Source organism: Pongo pygmaeus, chromosome 4 (assembly GCF_028885625.2).
Source record: "Pongo pygmaeus isolate AG05252 chromosome 4, NHGRI_mPonPyg2-v2.0_pri, whole genome shotgun sequence".
NCBI lineage: Eukaryota > Metazoa > Chordata > Mammalia > Primates > Hominidae > Pongo > Pongo pygmaeus.
Window position 1 is genome coordinate 42,293,686 of NC_072377.2, and position 18,542 is coordinate 42,312,227.

The 18,542-nt window shown below is 39.1% G+C and overlaps 1 protein-coding gene across 1 annotated transcript in view; it reads left to right on the plus strand.

The window, feature by feature from the left end:
* The window catches only part of FBXO4 (F-box protein 4), a 201,982-nt gene extending 186,816 nt beyond the window's left edge, over positions 1-15,166 (plus strand). Inside the window, exon 7 of the mRNA XM_054488455.2 lies at positions 13,748-15,166. The gene's annotated coding sequence lies outside the window, so the exon portion shown is untranslated. The remainder of the gene's footprint in view (positions 1-13,747) is intronic.
* The last annotated feature ends 3,376 nt before the right edge of the window (positions 15,167-18,542 follow it).

Sequence of the window (18,542 nt, forward strand, 5' to 3'; positions counted from 1 at the left end):
GAATACACAAATAATGCAAAGCTTACAATTTACATCCCACAGGAGGACCTCTAAGCTTACCCCCATATCCTAGCCTCCCTATGTCTCCGCTTCCTATTAATGATAAGCCTCCTCTAATCTGCCCTGCCAAGAAGGAAATAAGCAAAGAAATCTCCAAAGGCCCACAAAAACTCCTGGGCTATCGGTTATGTCCCCTTCAAGCTGTAGAGGGAGAGGAATTTGGCCCAATCTGGGTACATATCCCCTGCTCCCTGTCTGATTTAAAGCAGATCAAGGCAGACCTGGGGAAGTTTTCAGATGATCCTGATAGGTACATAGATGTCCTAAGGGGTCTAGGGCAAACCTTCGACCTCACTTGGAGAGATGTCATGCTACTGTTAGATCAAACCATGGCCTTTAATGAAAAGAATGTGGCTTTAGCTGCAGCCCGAGAGTTTGGAGATACCTGGTATCTTAGTCAAGTAAATGATAGAATGACAGCCAAAGAAAGGGACAAATTCCCTACCAGTCAGCAAGCTGTCCCCAGTATGAATCCCCACTGGGACCTTGACTCAGATCATGGGGACTGGAGTCATAAACATCTGTTGATTTGTGTTCTAGAAGGACTAAGGAGAATTAGGGAAAAGCCCATGAATTATTCAATGATGTCCACCATAACTCAGGCAAAGGAAGAAAATCCCTCTGCCTTCCTCGAGCAGCTATGAGAGGCCTTAAGGAAATATACTTCCCTGTGACCCAACTCCCTCAAGGGGCAAGCACCAGCTCATGTCATCACCCTCACTTAGCCCTGGGTTTGTTTAACCATTGAGGGCCAGGAAATTGACTTCCTCCTGGACACTGGCATGGCCTTCTCAGTGTTAATCTCCTGTCCTGGACTACTGTCCTCAAGATCCATTACCATCCAAGGAATCCTGGGACAGCCTGTAACCAGGTATTTCTCCCACCTCCTCAGTTGTAACTGGGAGACTTTGCTCTTTTCACGTGCCTTTCTTGTTATGCCTGAAAGTCCCACACCCTTATTAGGGAAGGATATATTGGCCAAAGCTGAAGCTATTATCTACATGAATATGGGGAAAAAGTTACCCATTTGTTGTCCCCTACTTGAGGAGGGAATCAACCCTGAAGTATGGGCATTGGAAGGACAATTTGGAAGGGCAAAAAATGCCTGCTCAATCCAAATCAGGCTAAAAGACACCATCACTTTTCCCTATCGAAGGCAATATCCCTTAAGGCCTAAAGCTCATAAAGGATTACAGGATATTTTAAACATTTAAAAGCTCAAGGCTTAGTAAGGAAATGCAGCAGTCCCGGCAACACCCCAATTCTAGGAGTACAAAAAACAAAAGGTCAGTGGAGACTAGTGCAAGATCTTAGACTCATCAATGAGGCAGTAATTCCTCTATATCCAGTTGTACCCAACCCTATACCCTGCTCTCTCAAATACCAGAGAAAGTAGAATGGTTCATGGTTCTGGACCTAAGGGATGCCTTCTTCTGTATTCCCCTGCACTCTGACTCCCAGTTTCTCTTTGCCTTTGAGGATCCCACAGACCGCATGTCCCAACTTACGTGGATGGTCTTGCCCCAGGGGTTTAGGGATAGCCGTCACCTGTTTGGTCAGGCACTGGCCCAGGATCTAGGCCACTTCTCAAGTCCAGGCACTCTGGTCCTTCAGTATGTGGATGATTTACTTTTGGCTATTGGTTCGGAAGCCTCATGCCAGCAGGCTACTCTAGATTTCTTGAACTTTCTAGCTAATCAAGGGTACAAGGTGTCTAGGTTGAAGGCCCAGCTTGGCCTACAGCAGGTCAAATATCTAGGCCTAATCTTAGCCAGAGGGATCAGGGCCCTCAGCAAGGAATGAATACTGCCTATACAGGCTTATCCTCACCCTAAGACATTAAAACAGTTGCAGGGGTTCCTTGGAATCACTGGCTTTTGCCGACCATGGATCCCCAGATACAGCAAGAGAGTCAGGCACCTCTATATTCGAATCAAGGAAACCCAGAGGGCAAATACTCATCTAGTAGAATGGGAACCAGAGGTAGAAACAGCCTTCAAAACCTTAAAGCAGGCCCTAGTACAAGCTCCAGCTTTAAGCCTTCCGACAGGACAAAACTTCTCTTTATACGTCACAGAGAGAGCAGGGATAGCTCTTGGAGTCCTTACACAGACTTGTGGGACAATCCCACAACCAGTGGCATACTTAAGTAAGTAAATTGATGTAGTAGAAAAAGCTGGCCTCACTGTTTAAGGGTAGTTGCAGCAGTGGCCGTCTCAGTGTCAGAGGCTACCAAAATAATACAAGGAAGGGATCTCACTGTCTGGACTACTCATGATGTAAATGGCTTACTAGGTGCCAAAGAAAGTTTATGGCTATCAGACAACCACCTGCTTAGATACCAGGTGCTACTCCTTGAGGGACTGGTGCTTCAAATACACACATGTGCGGCCCGTGGCCCTGCCACTTTTCTCCCAGAGGATGGGGAAACCAATTGAGCATAACTGCCAATAAATTATAGTCCAGACTTATGCCACCCAAGATGATCTCTTAGAAGTCCCCTTAGCTAATCCTGACCTTAACCTATATACCAATGGAAATTCATTTGTGGAACATGGGATACAAAGGGCAGGTTATGCCATAATTAGTGATGTAACCATACTTGAAAGTAAGCCTCTTCCCCTAGGGACCAGCGCCCAGTTAGCAGAACTAGTGGCAATTAGCTGAGCCTTAGAACTGGGAAATGGAAGAAGAATAAATGTGTATACAGATAGCAAGTATGCTTATCTAATCCTACATGCTCATGCTGCAATATGGAAAGAAAGGGAGTTCCTAACCTCGGGGGGAACCCCCATTGAGTATCAGAAGGAAACCATGGAGTTATTGCATGCAGTGCAAAAACCCAAGGAGGTGGCAGTCTTACACTGCTGAAGCCATCAAAAGGGGAAGGAGAGGGCAGAACAGCAGCATAAATGGCTGGCAGAGGCAGGGAAAGACCAGCAGAAAGGAAAGAGAGAAAGAGACAGAAAGTCAGAGAAAGAGAGAGAGAGGAAGAAACAGAGAGACAAAGAGAAGGAGACAGAGGAAGAGACAGAGACAGAAAGTCAGAAGGAAAGAGAGGAAGAGAAAAAGGGGGAGTCAGAGAGAAAGTCAGAAAGAAAGAGAGAGACAGACAAACAGGAGTCAAAGAAAGAGAGAAAGAAAAGCAATGAAGAAAAAACAGTGTACCCTATTCCTTTAAAAGCCAGGGTAAAATTCTGTCTACCCCGCCAAGGCATATTCTTCTTACATGGAACTTCAACCGATATCTGCCTCTAAGACAGATTACAAGAAATAACTAAATCTATCCTTACTCTACAATCCCAAATAGATTCTTTGGCAGCAGTGACTATCCAAAACCGCCTAGGCCTAGACCTCCTCACGGCTGAGAAAGGAGGACTCTGTACCTTCTTAGGGGAAGAGTGTTGTTTTTACACTGACCAGTCAGGGATAGTATGAGATGCTGCCTGGCATTTACAGGAAAAGGCTTCTGAAATCAGACAATGCCTTTCAAACTCTTATACCAACCTCTGGAGCTGGGCAACACGGCTTCTCCCCTTTCTAGGTCCCATGGCAGCCATCTTGCTGTTACTCACCTTTGGGCCTTGTATCTTTAACCTTCTTGTTAAATTCATTTCCTCTAGAATCAAGGCCATCAAGCTACAGATGGTCTTACAAATGGAACCCCAAATGAGTTCAACTAACAACTTCTACCGAGGACCCCTGGACCAACCCACGTGCCCTTCCACTGGCCTAAAGAGTTGCCCTCTGGAGGGCATTACAACTGCAGGGCCCCTTCTTTGCCCCTATCCAGCAGGAAGTAGCTAAGTGGTCATTGGCCAAATTCCCAACAGCAGTTGGGGTGTCCTGTTTAGAGGGGGGATTGAGACATGAAGCTGGCTGGGCTTCTGGGTCAGGTGGGGACTTGCAGAACTTTTCTGTCTAGCTAAAGAATTGTAAATGCACCAATCAGCACTCTGTGTCTAGCTAAAGGTTTGTAAACACACCAATCAGCACTCTGTAAAACAGACCAATCAGCACTCTGTAAAATGGACCAATCAACTCTCTGTAAAATGGACCAATCAGCAGGATGTGGCTGGGGCTAAATAAGGGAATAAAAGCAGACCACCCAAGCCAGCAGAAGCAACCTGATGGGGTCCCCTTCCATGGTATGGGAGCATTGTTCTTTCACTCTTCACAATAACTCTTGCTGCTGCTCACTCTTTGGGTCCATTCCACCTTTATGAGCTGTAACACTCACTGCAAAGGTCTGCAGCTTCACTCCTGAAGCCAGCGAGACCATGAACCCACGAGGAGGAATGAACAACTCCAGACATGCCGGCTTTAAGAGCTGTAACACTCACTGCAAAGGTCTGCAGCTTCACTACTGAAGTCAGCCTGAGACCACAAACCCACCAGAAGGAATAAACTCCAGACACGTCCAAACATCAGAAGGAACAAACTCTGGACACGCCATCTTTAAGAACTGTACCACTCACCACGAGGGTCTGCGGCTTCATTCTTTAAGTCAGCGAGACCAAGAACCCACCAATTCCTGACACATTAATAGGATACATAACTTTGAAATATGAAATAGAGATTTATAAGCCTAGAGGTTGAATGGATTAGCTTGAAATTTATTTTCTTCCATCATTGACATGGAACCATTTCTAAGAAAAATAGATACTTGAAGCTTATGGATAGGACAGGAATATAAAAATTTATATTTCTAACTTCTGGAGTATGTGATAGATTTTAGAGCTGAGAGGCTTAGTGCAACGGGAAGAGTGCCACACTCTTCAGGTGAATGTAGCTTGAAGATGAGGCCCCTGAGGCATAGTCCTTGCAAAAAAAAGATGCCTCTTTCACATCTTGAAAACACGTTCTAAATATTTAGAGGCCAAAGATGTGAAAAGAACAGAGACAAAATAGATTATCTGTGCCACCATCATATCTACTGCTTTTAGTAACTTGAAACACAAATTTTGTCTAACTACAAAATACATAGCTAAGCAAGTCTTGCTTTTCTTTTTCTGACTTTCTTTAAAATTGTGTTAGAAGAGAACATCTCTTACTACGCACTCTAATGGAGCCTGGTGGAAAAACGAAACCTGGTGGAAAGATGCTGAAGAATATAAATAGTATTTATTTGACTTAGAAAAATTAATATATGGTCCCCATGAAGTTTAAAAGTAATAGAGCATAAATACTAGAAGAAAAAGTCAGTGCCTTCTTTATTTTGCAAGTGAGGATACATATTAAGTATGTATTGATATCTCAAAAAACTTGATTTCCTGAGAACATCAGAAATGTAAACAAATAATGTAAAGCATGATGAAAATACATGATGTAATTGATTGAAAATAAATCAGTGTTGTAATTTGCTAACATTGCACTTGTATTTTATAGGGAAAATATCTCTTTATCCATGATGGCAATCATCAAAATGTCCTTACTCATTAATGATAAAGTGTATATTGGCATATGTAGACATGGAAAGCAGGTTCTTGATGAATTGCATGTTCAATATATTGAAAGTAGATAAATACGGTGATTTAAAAAAATGAAAAAAAATTTCTAGATTACCAAACTGTAAGTTCTAAGGAACACTGAGAAGTCATATAACCCCTGCCTTTAGAATGGATGTTACTTAAAATAGTCTCAGAGAGCGACACTCCTGCTATAGTTCCACAATTACTGAAGCAGATATCATAATTCCCTTCAATCAGAAAATCCTCCATGTTCTAATGAGTTATGAACAGGATATGTGCATAAAGCCATTTATTCTTAAAGATAATCATATAATTTCTATCCCAAAGTAAAATAATATTAATGAATAATGATAATGAAATGTTATTTCCTATAAAATTCTTCCATATACTTGTTAGGGTTATTTTATCCTCATAAAAGCCCAGCATGGCAATTACACTTTCCTTGTTTTACATTTGGAATGCCCAACAGTTGGTGAGGGCTTAAGTCATTGGCTTTGGAGACAAAGGGTGGATAGGTTAATCACATACTTGCCCATGAGAAATAATAAGGAGTCTTCTATTCCAGTTGTGGAATGGTGTTTGGCAACACTTGTTCCTAACTCTCCTAGGATGAGTTATTTTAAGATAGAAAATATAATTTTTGTTTTTAAGTAGGTAGCCCGTTATGTAACTGACATTATCCTAGGTATTTTACATATTATGCTATTCATTTACTCAGTGATCCTTCCCTGTGATTAAAGCAAGCTGATATAATTTCAATAATACTTGTGCCCCTGAAATCGCAAATGAGAGGTTAGATACAGCCAATGCCTAAAACACATAGGTTTGAGGCATAGATAATTTGATGAACAAAAGCTTTTAAAGAGATTGCAAATCCAGTGGCTTGCAGCTGTGCACAAGTTTACTATGAGATTGTGTAAAAACATCAAAATAATTCATTTCCACAATGTTCCCTTTATCCGAATTTGCTTTCATGTTTCAGAGAAGGCAATTAACACAGAGATACAGAAATTGCCTGTGAGTTGGCAGCTGTCCTATCCTTTGAGCCAATTAATTGTTGCTGTTTTTTTTTTAAAGGCATTTGATTAAGATTCATCCTTCACAAACATCAAGTTGGAACAGCCACTTTATTCGTATCCAAGTCATCCATTCAAAGAGACACTTTAGATGGAGAGGATTTATTCTTTATTTTTTTATTGTTAGTTAACATGAATTGGTGTCATTGATGTTTAGCTCAAAAGAGACATTTTTTCTTAAATAAAGAAATGTTATTTTATCACTTTAAATCATGAGTAGGTTTCATTCATAAAATTTTACTACTTAAAAAAATAAAAGAAAACCTTAAAGTTCAATGGAGAATAAGCCTCTTAAAGTAGGGGCTGAACTATGAGAGAAAACCAGTAATTGTTTTAATTCACTGATTAAGCAAAGGTAGTGTATTCCAGTGGGAAGAAGTTAATTGATGAGCAATTTTTAAAAAAATTTTTGAGATAAACCACCACAACTATGGCAATCTCTGAAACTGGCAAAATTTATACAATTTTACAAAAGAAATAATTTCAGAATCCTTTTAGTGCAACTCCTCCCAAATATAGTATATAAACTGAGGGGGCTAGTGTGTTCAGTATAACATCATAGGGTATATGAATTTTCCAAAAGAAATTTTAAACTATTTTCATTTTGTTGATCACATCTAGTGTAATATAAGCATACTGGGGACTATGAGAGGGCCTTCTATAAAGATCCCTAGTTTCAGTGGTCATATTTGCATTTCTGTTTTTGATAGTATGCTCAGCCAAGAAATCTTAAATGATATCACAGTGCATGCCATTAATAAATGTGTCATGGAAGATTAAACTGATAAAATTAGTAGGAGCACTGAATCTTTATGAGGCACACAAAACAGATATACCACACTAAACCCATATTTCCAATATAAACAGGTACCTTCCATGAATTTGGTTTTGCACATTATTAACTTGCAACAATTAGTTAGCAGTTAAGTATGGAGATGGAAGATACCTCTGATGAAAAATACTTCTGTTCTGAGTTCAGTAAAATATTAGCTAGATACCATTTAATACATATTTCAATAAATCGACAATGTTTATTACCAAGTAACAGAGAAAGATTTAAAATATTTTCAAGTGAAAACTTACTACTACTGCCATTAGAGAATTTTTTGCTAGCTGAGTTTTAGTTAAGAATGAGAGCTGATAGTCCTATACTAGCCAAAAAAAGCCTTGAAGTTATTAATGACATTTTGTGTTTAACACTTAAACAATACCGAGTGTGCTCTGAATTTGTATAGTTGAAGATAAAATACAGTAACAGACTAAATACAGAAACAAGCCCTGGGCTGTATCTTTTTGTTTTTGAATTCAACATCAGTCATCTAGCTCCAGAAATAAAACAAATGTATCACATTAATGTTGTAAATTTAAATTTTATTTTGGCATTGGTTAATTTAGTTGATAAGTTTGCTTTGCTTTTATAGTTTTATTAGAGCTAATCACATAACGAATCTACAAACACTTTTAAATGGAGTATCTTTCATTAATATTAAAATACAAGTGATTTTAGTCAACAGCAAGAGTCTAGAAGAAATGTTTTCCTTTTAAAGGCATCTGTAGCTGAGAAAGGCTTGTCTACCAACGATTCATTTGCTCCCTGTTGTCCATGGGTTTTCCTACAAACAGAGACATAAAACTGGATTCTTATGCAAACGATTTATTGAGGAAGTGATTTCAGGAGAGGGGGAGTGAAAAGAGAATGATGGAGCAGGGGGAGGAGGTAAGCAAGGATGTGGTCGCAGCTGGAGACCAGCTGGAACCAATCTGGTCCACGGGAAGCTACGGAACATGAATTCTACCATAGTTTTCCCAGTGTCAGCAGGGGTTGCAGGCTGGGGTGATTTTAGAGGTTCCCATTAAAAGAAGGGAAATGACTGTGAGCCTCTTACAGCTGCTAAGGCGTGGGAACTGGGGATAGGCGTTCCCGTTTAGTATGGTGAATCTGGGCAGAGCAACAATAAGGCCTCTTGTAGTATCCACCTTGCAATTCTCAGATCCACCTGCCTCTCAAATTGTTAACTCTATCTAGGCACAGATTTTCCAGGTTTATGAAACGTAAATTTTCTGGGAAAACTTACAAGGAGATTATTTAGATAAACTACATCTCTTGCTGCTGCAATTGACTGGTTCTTAGATAGTCATAACCTATCTCCTCTACCTCCCGTTCTTGACTGCCCTCTCCCTTGGCTAGCACCGCTACTGGACTAATTGGCTTCCCCTGTGGCATCTGAGGCTCTGGTTATCATACCTTTACCAGTTTATGGTTACTAGAGCTGCTCATTATAGTAAAATTGGTCATGGAAATACAAAAAATAGTCCAGTGAACTACCTTGCTTGCATTAGATGGCAGTAGCTCTACCTCTTCCTACTGAGCAGGGTCAATTACCCCTGCCAGTTGAGAAACTATTTTTTGTCTGATGACCTACTGTTTTGAGGAGCCCAAAGTAATCAGGAATCAGCCAGAGCTTTATTGGGATTTTCCGTGTCTCCTGATAGAATAATCCACTCTTATTAGAAAACCAGGACAAGCAGAGCCTGAAAGCAGGAGCAAGGAAACAAAAATTTCCTGAGTGGGTGTCTGGGAGGAATGATGAGTGGAACCACTCTTACTTTCACCCTTTGGATTTCTTGCATTCTACTTACTGTAGATAGCACTATTTAGTGTCTTTGGTTTAGGGTAAATACTTCATCCTGAAGGATAAGGCATATACTGCTTCCTTGCAAAGTGACTTCTTTGAGATGGAGCTTCAATCAAGCACTAAAGACTTCCCACTACCCTATCAAGGCATAAGCTTCTGAGTGATTTAATATATGGTGGGATCAATAAATAGATCCCATGGCTATATGCTGCCACTGAACATCTTTTGCCATAAATTTTATCTTTATGGCAATGCTATTTGTGTGAAATGATAGATCAGAAACTCTGAGCCCTTGGAGTGGTGACAGTTGGGCAGTGTGGTCAGGGACTGGCAGTTGATTGACAGTCTGGATGAAGTATTGCTCCTTGCAATGAAGAAGGGGTTCTGGGTAATCAACTTGCCACCAAATGACTTATGGGTCTCTTTGAAGAATGATACTGTGTTCTCACTGTTGCTATCTGTTGCTAGCATATTGGACATTCAATGGTGGCAGCAGTTGGTCAGCTGTCATGAGAGGGAACCCATGCTGTTTGGGTCCTTACATGGCTCTTACCTCAACTAGAATTGCTTCTCTTCTAGAGCCCATTGCACAAGCAGAGTTGGCAAGAACAGATGCTGGCTGCCATCTACTGGCCAAGTCGTTTTGTCAACTTTATAATTTAGTTTCTCTTCCATGATGAATTCCCTTTTGTGAACAATGAATTATGACACAAAGATCATTATGTATTGCATTCACTTTCACAGTTCCATCCCAATGCTTCTTTCTCAGACATCCTTGTCCCTAACCTAATATTTTTCCTTTCAGGTCTCTAACCAACCATACAAGCTATTTATAATGTTCATGAGTCAATTTTTACCCTTACTGTAAAATACTTCTTTGTCTTCTCAAAGTAAATGACAAGATGCACTGCTTAAGTTCCTTCCAGTGGAAGATTTTTCACTCATCACTGTCTTCAGCGCCATCCCTGGGTGGAATGTGGCATAATAGCAGTTCATTTTCAGCTCGTACCCACATACCAAGACAAGCCACCTTTGAACCAACCTCAGGCTTTTTTTCTGTACTACCAGATCTAAATAAAATCTGTTTGTGATCCTTTTTTCTTTTATTCTGGTACGTATGGAAAAGAATGCTTTCTCAGATCAGTGGGCATATACTACATAATAAGAATTTGTATTAATGTGGTCTGGTAAATATATCACAACTGGCATAGCAACTGCAGTTGGAGCTACAGTTGGTTAAATTCCAGTAGTCCTTTGTTATGTTTTGATCTATAGAATTTTTGCAGGAACTACATTGGTGAAGTAAGTGATGGAAATGATGGGGATCATCACCCCTGCATGTTGGCCTTTCCCACTGTATTAGTTCACTCTCTCATTGTTTTAAAGAAATATCTGAGACTGAGTAATTTATAAAGAAATGAATTTTAATTGGCTCAAGGTTCTGAAGGATGTACAGGAAGCATGAGGCTGGCATCTGCTCAGCTTCTAAGGAGGCCTCAGGAAACTTGCAATTATGTTGGAAGGTAAAGAGTGACGAGGCATGTCACATGGCCAGAGCAGGAAAAAAGTAGGGGGAGGTGCTAAAAGTGAAGGTGAAGGTAGACCAACTGAGACTGGATCCATGATTAGCTTTTTCTCCTCCCAACCACCCTTTTTGCTTCACTTTTAAACAGCCAGATCTCATGAGACCTCTCTCACCACCACGAGGACAACACCAGTGATATAGTGCTAAACCATTCATGAGAAATCTGCCCCCATTATCCAACCACTTCCCACCAGGCCCCCCTCCAACACTGGGAATTACATTTCAACATGAGATTTAGGTAGGGACACACATCAAAACTATGTCGCCCACAATAAATGTTATTACTCTATAGGTTATGGCACCAATATGGGAATTCTGCCAATGGTTAAGGATATTTATTCTGATCATATGTTCAGAAACCAGAAAAATAACAGCTGGGTAGAATTATGAAATAGACCTGAACAAGGGCTCTATTGATTATCAGAGAATTACCTGAGACAGGGTAATTTATAAAGAAAAGAAGTTGAATTGACGTTACAGTTCCACAGGCTATAAGGAAAGCATGGCTGGGAGGCCTCAGAAAAATTACAATCATGGCAGAAGGCAAAGGGGAAACAAGCACATCTTACCACAGCAGAGCAGGAGAGAGAGAACCAAGAGGGAAGTGCTACACACTTTTAAACAACCATATCTCATGAGGACTCACTCACTATCATGGGAATAGCAAGGGGGAAATCCACCTCCATCATCCAATCACCTCCCACCAAGTCCTTCCCCTAATATTGGAAATTACAATTCAACATGAAATTTGGGTACAGAGCCAAACCATATCACAGAGTAACATATGTTCTTACTACAGTGGGGGCCATAGTAGTTCCTTGGGCCTTCTGGTATCAATGTCAAAATGCTGTATTCAACAGATTTCTAAAGATCTTAGTATTTCCCTTTCCTAGTACAACTATTCAAGTAAATGATCTTAGATACCTTTAAATCTCTGCCTTGTCACATAATGTGGAAATTTCATCCTACTTATGGGTCTTGAGGTCACTAGGAAAGGTGGGAGCAGATGTTGAGAAGGGCAAGCATTGTCTTATTAGGCACATACCTCAGGTAAAGTCTCTGGAATGTCTTCAAACAAGATGAAAGCTTGTATTTTCTAGCAAAAATTAGTGCACACATTCTACGAGCCTAGAGGTTGCAAAAAATCTGAAGGTTCAAGATTTTGGTGCATCTATCCAGGTATTCCTACCTCAGGTTTCAACTTCTTCCTTATCAGAGCCCAGAATGCTGCATAGGAGACTTGCATAGCCTGAGAATTCAGCCATCTTTGATATTCTGACACTTTTATGAGAAGTATTGTGCCTAGTGTTTAGCTCTGTCTTCCCTTGGCTGAAAGAGATGGAATTATCTTTAAATGCTGCCAAAGAGGCCTCCAATTCTCACATTTTATTTTATATAATAATTAATTAATAGATCTGAGCTGGCCATTTCCTCTCTTTAATCTATCAGTGTCACTTAGCAGCATTGAAATGTTTCCAAAAGTCTTTATAGCTACTATTTCCTCAGCATATCTCAAAAGCCAGATACACCTATAGGTGAATGGTATTGTACCTGCATTCCACGCCAATTCACCACAGGTGAAAGCCTTAGTGATTGGATCACTGCAGATGCCAGGGTCTGGCAATTCTCCACCTGCCATTGAGGCTGGGGTGTTAATTACTATACAGCTGTCAATGATCTTATCCCCTGATATGGTTTGGCTGTGTCACCACCCAAATCTTATCTTGAATTATAGCTCTTATAATTCTCACATGTTGTGGTGGAGGGTGGGGGGGAGGGTGGTGGCACGAACTAGTGAGAGGTAATTGCATCATGGGGGTGAGTTTTTCCTGTGCTGTTCTCTTGATAGTAAATAAGTCTCAAGAGATCTGATGGTTTCATGAGGGGGAGTGTCCCTGCACAAGCTGTCTCTTTGCCTGCTGTCATCCATGTAAGATGTGACTTGCTCTTCCTTGCATTCTGCCATGATTGCAAGGCCTCCCCAGCCATGTGGAACTGTGAGTCCATTAAACCTCTTTCCTGTATAATTACCCAGTCTCAGGTATGTCTTTATTAGCAGCGTGAGAACAGACTAATACATCCCCAGAAGCCCATCCTTAGAGTAAGCTTCCTAGGACAAATTATGGTACACACTCTTTTAGGTTGGGTTCTTCAGACTGAGTTTCCTAGAAACAGAGCCTGAGGTGAAGATTTGTGTGCAAGTGATTTACTGATGGAGTACTTCCAGGAAAAACTGGAATGAGAAAAGCTGACAAAGATAGGTGGGGAAAGCTAATCGTGGATCCAGTCTTAGCTGGAGTCTACCTTCAGCTTGATTCCACGGGGAACTTCAGCATGACTTTCACCATAGAGTTGGTCTCACTTTGAATCAAAGGGCCTGACTTCTGTATGCCAATATCAGTCAGTCATTGTGTGTTGCCCCTGGGCAATGGGGAAAACCTGCCAGGCAAATCGTTTCCATTTAGCTGGAGGCAATTCTGAAAAAAGGGGGACAGCTATGAGCTCTTACAACCAACATCTACAGCAGCCAAGGGATGAGCTCACCAGCCTCATGGTGAAATTTAGGACAGCAACAGATTCCACCACTTGTCCTTATTTTTTTTCTCCCTTTAGTTAGGCTGAGATATGTGACTATTTCTAGCCTATGAAATGCACATATTTCCAATCTTTCTATTTCTGCTGCAATAATTAAATAATTAAATGTACATGTTACAGTTTTATCTATGAGATGATGGAACCTCCATCATCCTGGGTCCTTAAGTGACTATATGGAGCTCAGACCCATAGAAATCACCGATGGACATGAAACATAAATGAGAAACAAAATCTTGTGTTAATGTTCTAAAGTTTGTAAATAAATTTACTATTGCATTATAACTCAGCCTATAATGTCTAACACATGGTTTATCTATTAATTAGATTCAAGAAAGATTACCCTGGAACCACCTCTACTTTGCAGATGAGGAAACTGAGGCCCAAGGGTGTCATGTGATTAGCCTGAGAATGAACTAACGGAAGAACCAAGATTCAAATTCAGGCTTCCTAAATCTTCCTTACACCAGATCATAGGCACCAGGATTCCTCCATTACAATTTTTTAACCACTGTGTGGATGGCAGAAGGAGTTTCAGCATAATTAAAACTTATTAATTCACTTACTCAACAGATATATATTGAGCAATTACTATTTGTTAAATATAGTTGTAAGTGCTGGGGATATGGCCACCAATGAGACCAAGTCTCTAATCTCATGGAGCGTACCTTTTAATAGATACTGAATCAGATCCCATTGATTGGTGTTTTCCAAAACGAGTGATAAACTTTACTTTTAACACACTGTAAAAGTGTTGTTTCATATAAAATAAATTACCATTGTTGTTTTAAAGCAAAATCTGATACACTTATACAGTTATATTCATGGATATGACTCAAACTCTCAAATCTATTTTAGATGCTATCACACTTAAATATTGTGTTTCTATTTACTTTTCATTTATGCTCTCATCCCCAGTGAGGGCAAATTTTAAAGAAGATTTACCTTGATAAGTCATTGATATAAATTTAACCTAGAGCTTTACAGTATTTAATACATTTATCTGGTTTATGATTTTTCTATCTCAAATTTACTTAAAATTTTTTTACCATTACAGTTTATCAGTGGCTTTATTGGATATAACCTTGGCATTCTAGAGAATACATGTCACAAATTGACTGAAGGAAAAGATCTACCTACTAAAGTCTCATTTAAAAATTACCCAGGCTGCTCTTATATATGTGGCTGGCATTTCTTCCACCTCTCATCATTATCATTCCCTTATCACTTCCATCAATAGGCAATTAACATCTACAGAACTTTTTTTTTATTATTATTATACTTTAAGTTTTAGGGTACATGTGCACAATGTGCAGGTTAGTTACATATGTATACATGTGCCATGCTGGTGTGTTGCACCCATTAACTCGTCATTTAGCATTAGGTATATCTCCTAAAGCTATCCCTCCCCCCTCCCCCCACCCCACAACAGTCCCCAGATTGTGATGTTCCCCTTCCTGTGTCCATGTGTTCTCATTGTTCAATTCCCACCTATGAGTGAGAATATGCGGTGTTTGGTTTTTTGTCCTTGCGATAGTTTACTGAGAACTATGATTTCCAATTTCATCCATGTCCCTACAAAGGACATGAACTTATCATTTTTTATGGCTGCATAGTATTCCATGGTGTATATGTGCCACATTTTCTTAATCCAGTCTATCACTGTTGGACATTTGGGTTGGTTCCAAGTCTTTGCTATTGTGAATAGTGCCGCAATAAACATACGTGTGCATGTGTCTTTATAGCAGCATGATTTATAGTCCTTTGGGTATATACCCAGTAATGGGATGGCTGGGTCAAATGGTATTTCTTGTTCTAGATCCCTGAGGAATCACCACACTGACTTCCACAATAGTTGAACTAGTTTACAGTCCTACCAACAGCGTAAAAGTGTTCCTATTTCTCCACATCCTCTCCAGCACCTGTTGTTTCCTGACTTTTTAATGATTGCCATTCTAACTGGTGTGAGATGGTATCTCATTGTGGTTTTGATTTGCATTTCTCTGATGGCCAGTGATGATGAGCATTTTTTCATGTGTTTTTTGGCTGCATAAATGTCTTCTTTTGAGAAGTGTGACTTCAAACTATAATACAAGGCTACAGTAACCAAAACAGCATGGTACTGGTACCAGAACAGAGATATAGATCAATGGAACAGAACAGAGCCCTCAGAAATAACGCCGCATATCTACAACTATCTGATCTTTGACAAACCTGAGAAAAACAAGCAATGGGGAAAGGATTCCCTATTTAATAAATGGTGCTGGGAAAACTGGCTAGCCATATGTAGAAAGCTGAAACTGGATCCCTTCCTTACACCTTACACAAAAATTAATTCAAGATGGATTAAAGACTTAAACGTTAGACCTAAAACCATAAAAATCCTAGAAGAAAACCTAGGCATTACCATTGAGGACATAGGCATGGGCAAGGACTTCATGTCTAAAACACCAAAAGCAATGGCAACAAAGCCAAAATTGACAAATGGGATCTAATTAAACTAAAGAGCTTCTGCACAGCAAAAGAAACTACCATCAGAGTGAACAGGCAACCTACAAAATGGGAGAAAATGTTTGCAACCTACTCATCTGACAAAGGGGTAATATCCAGAATCTACAATGAACTCAAACAAATTTAAAAGAAAAAAACAAACAACCCTATCAAAAAGTGGGCAAAGGACATGAACAAACACTTCTCAAACATTTACAGAACTTTAAGTCAGCTACAAGCTGAGGAAAATGATAAGAAAAGCAGATATACTTACCGTTCTCATGGAGCTTACAGTCAAGTTATATAGATGGACATTAGTTGAATAGCCACACACCTAATGGAAAATGTAACTGGGGTGATCATTTTGGTCATGATTTTGAATATAATCATCACCATTGTTAGGAGCAGCAGTAAACATGAGAGGTGTTAAACACCATCTCTCATTTTCTGTAGTCTAAAGTATACATCTTTTCCAGATTTTAGCATTTCTGAAATAAAGATGCACCTTCCAGTTTATGGCATCTGGATGTTAAGATGTTTTAGAAATCATTTAGCCAACTTACTTCATTTGATACGAGCAATGAATGAAAAATCTAAGTCTCATGCAGCCCTTATACTAGGATGAAATCATTTGTTTAATTGGTAGTTTTGTTTTTTCTTTCCTAGTGGTATATAAGAGTACATTTTTAAACAATGGTATCTTAGAATATATACAGTAGATGGAGGCCACTGATATGTGCTCAGAATACATAGGTACACCTCACAGCCTCAGTTCTAAAAAAGACCTCAAACTTTAACTAAATTTGAAGACTATGTTGTAGGCATCATTGAGTGATCTTAGCTTGGAGCTCCAAAATAGAAAATGGATAATAGCACTGTTTCATGGGCTAAACATCGGGATTATTTGCACTTACATTTGCAGCCCATGTTCACTTGCTAAAAGTGTTCATTCTCCATCTCCCTTCTGCCCAGTTTTCCTAACAATTTGTCTCTGTAACCAATAATGCTTTGAAACAGCAAATGCCACAGGCTGATTGACTTTATAATAGTATCATAGTCGTTTCATATAATTAAGGGACACTGTTGGATTCTAAAAACCAAATGGGGGATGAGGGAAAGAAAGGACACTAGGTGAAAATATTGCTATGAGAACATGAATCAATTTGGTCAGAAGCATATTTAGCCAAATATTTGATAATACCACATTCAGGAAGAACAGGTGAAGACTTGATTCAGACTGGAAATGATACTGATCAAGAGGGGAAGAGTGTTTAGCCTGGTGGACAAGTTTACTTGTCAGATGTGAGGATGAGGAAAAAAAATCTGTGTGTGTGTGTGTGTGTGTGTGTGTGTGTGTGTGTGAAGAGAGGGAGCATGTTTGAATGTTACATCTCAAGACTTTAAATTAGCTTTTATAACATAATAGATCTTCCATATAGTTTTTATTTAGTGTGTGAATGTTTAGAAAAGTCTGTGATGTCCTTCTGAAATCTAGATTATCCCTTACTGTTTACCAGTCTAGAAAGGATACCTGGTAATAGTTGCAAGCACAGCTAAGTTTTAGGGTCAGAGAAATCCTGAATGATTTCATTTTCTTACTTTCATGGAAGGTTTTACCCTATTACTTCATTATATCTTTTTAAAATCCTTTTGAATTCACATTATGAGAAAGCTTAATAGCTAAAGCTAGTTAGTGATAAGGTACTTCTGGCATATCAACAAACTTGAATCCAAGCCAAAATGGAATTTTCTATTGCTGTCTTTAACATTTGAATAATGTTTGAGAATATGTTCATGTATTTCTGTTAGGTTAATGTGGTGGTCTTCTGAACACACAGTTCCTGGTTAGTAAGGTTTGTCTAACCCACCCACATTTGTTTAAAAAGTGCTAATTTAATGAATTTGATAAGCAATTGATTTCTGGGTGTCTTCCTATTTTGTCACGATTTAGGAAGCTTGAATGTATTTTTTAGCTTTTTAGAGAAGATTCTCCTTATGAAATAAACATCTTTCTTTGAGATAAAAACAAAACAAAACCGATAGGTTATTAAAGGGAAGTAAAAAGTATTTGGTGTTTAAGAATTTCATTACTGTAAAAGAGAAACATTGTGATGTTAGCAATGCTTCCTCTGAGACTGAAAATGGTTCCTGAACTAGCATCACACTCTTCAACACAAATAAACAAAAATATAATGCAAACATATTAAGCCCAAATTCTTAAGGTCCAATCTGCCATTTCTCTAAGGCAAAGAAAAATTTCAATGAAAAAGGGCAGCAGAACTACTGGAAGAACATGGTAAAAGCGCAATTATTTTTCTTAATAATATGTTATGTAACCTAATACATCTAAAGTATTTCAAGTTGTAATCAACATAAAATTAGATATTATAAATAAAAATATATACACGTACACATATTTAGTAATTCTTTTTTAAATTAAGTTTAGGCAAAAAGTTGTACAGCCAATCTCTAAATGGATTAAAAATGTAAACATAAAACCTGAAATTGTAAAACTCTTGAAAGAAAACATAGGGTAAAGTTTTATGACATTGGCCTTGGCAATGATTTCTTGGATATGACACCAAAAGTGCAGAAAACCATAGCAAAAATAGACAAGAGGGGCTACATGAAA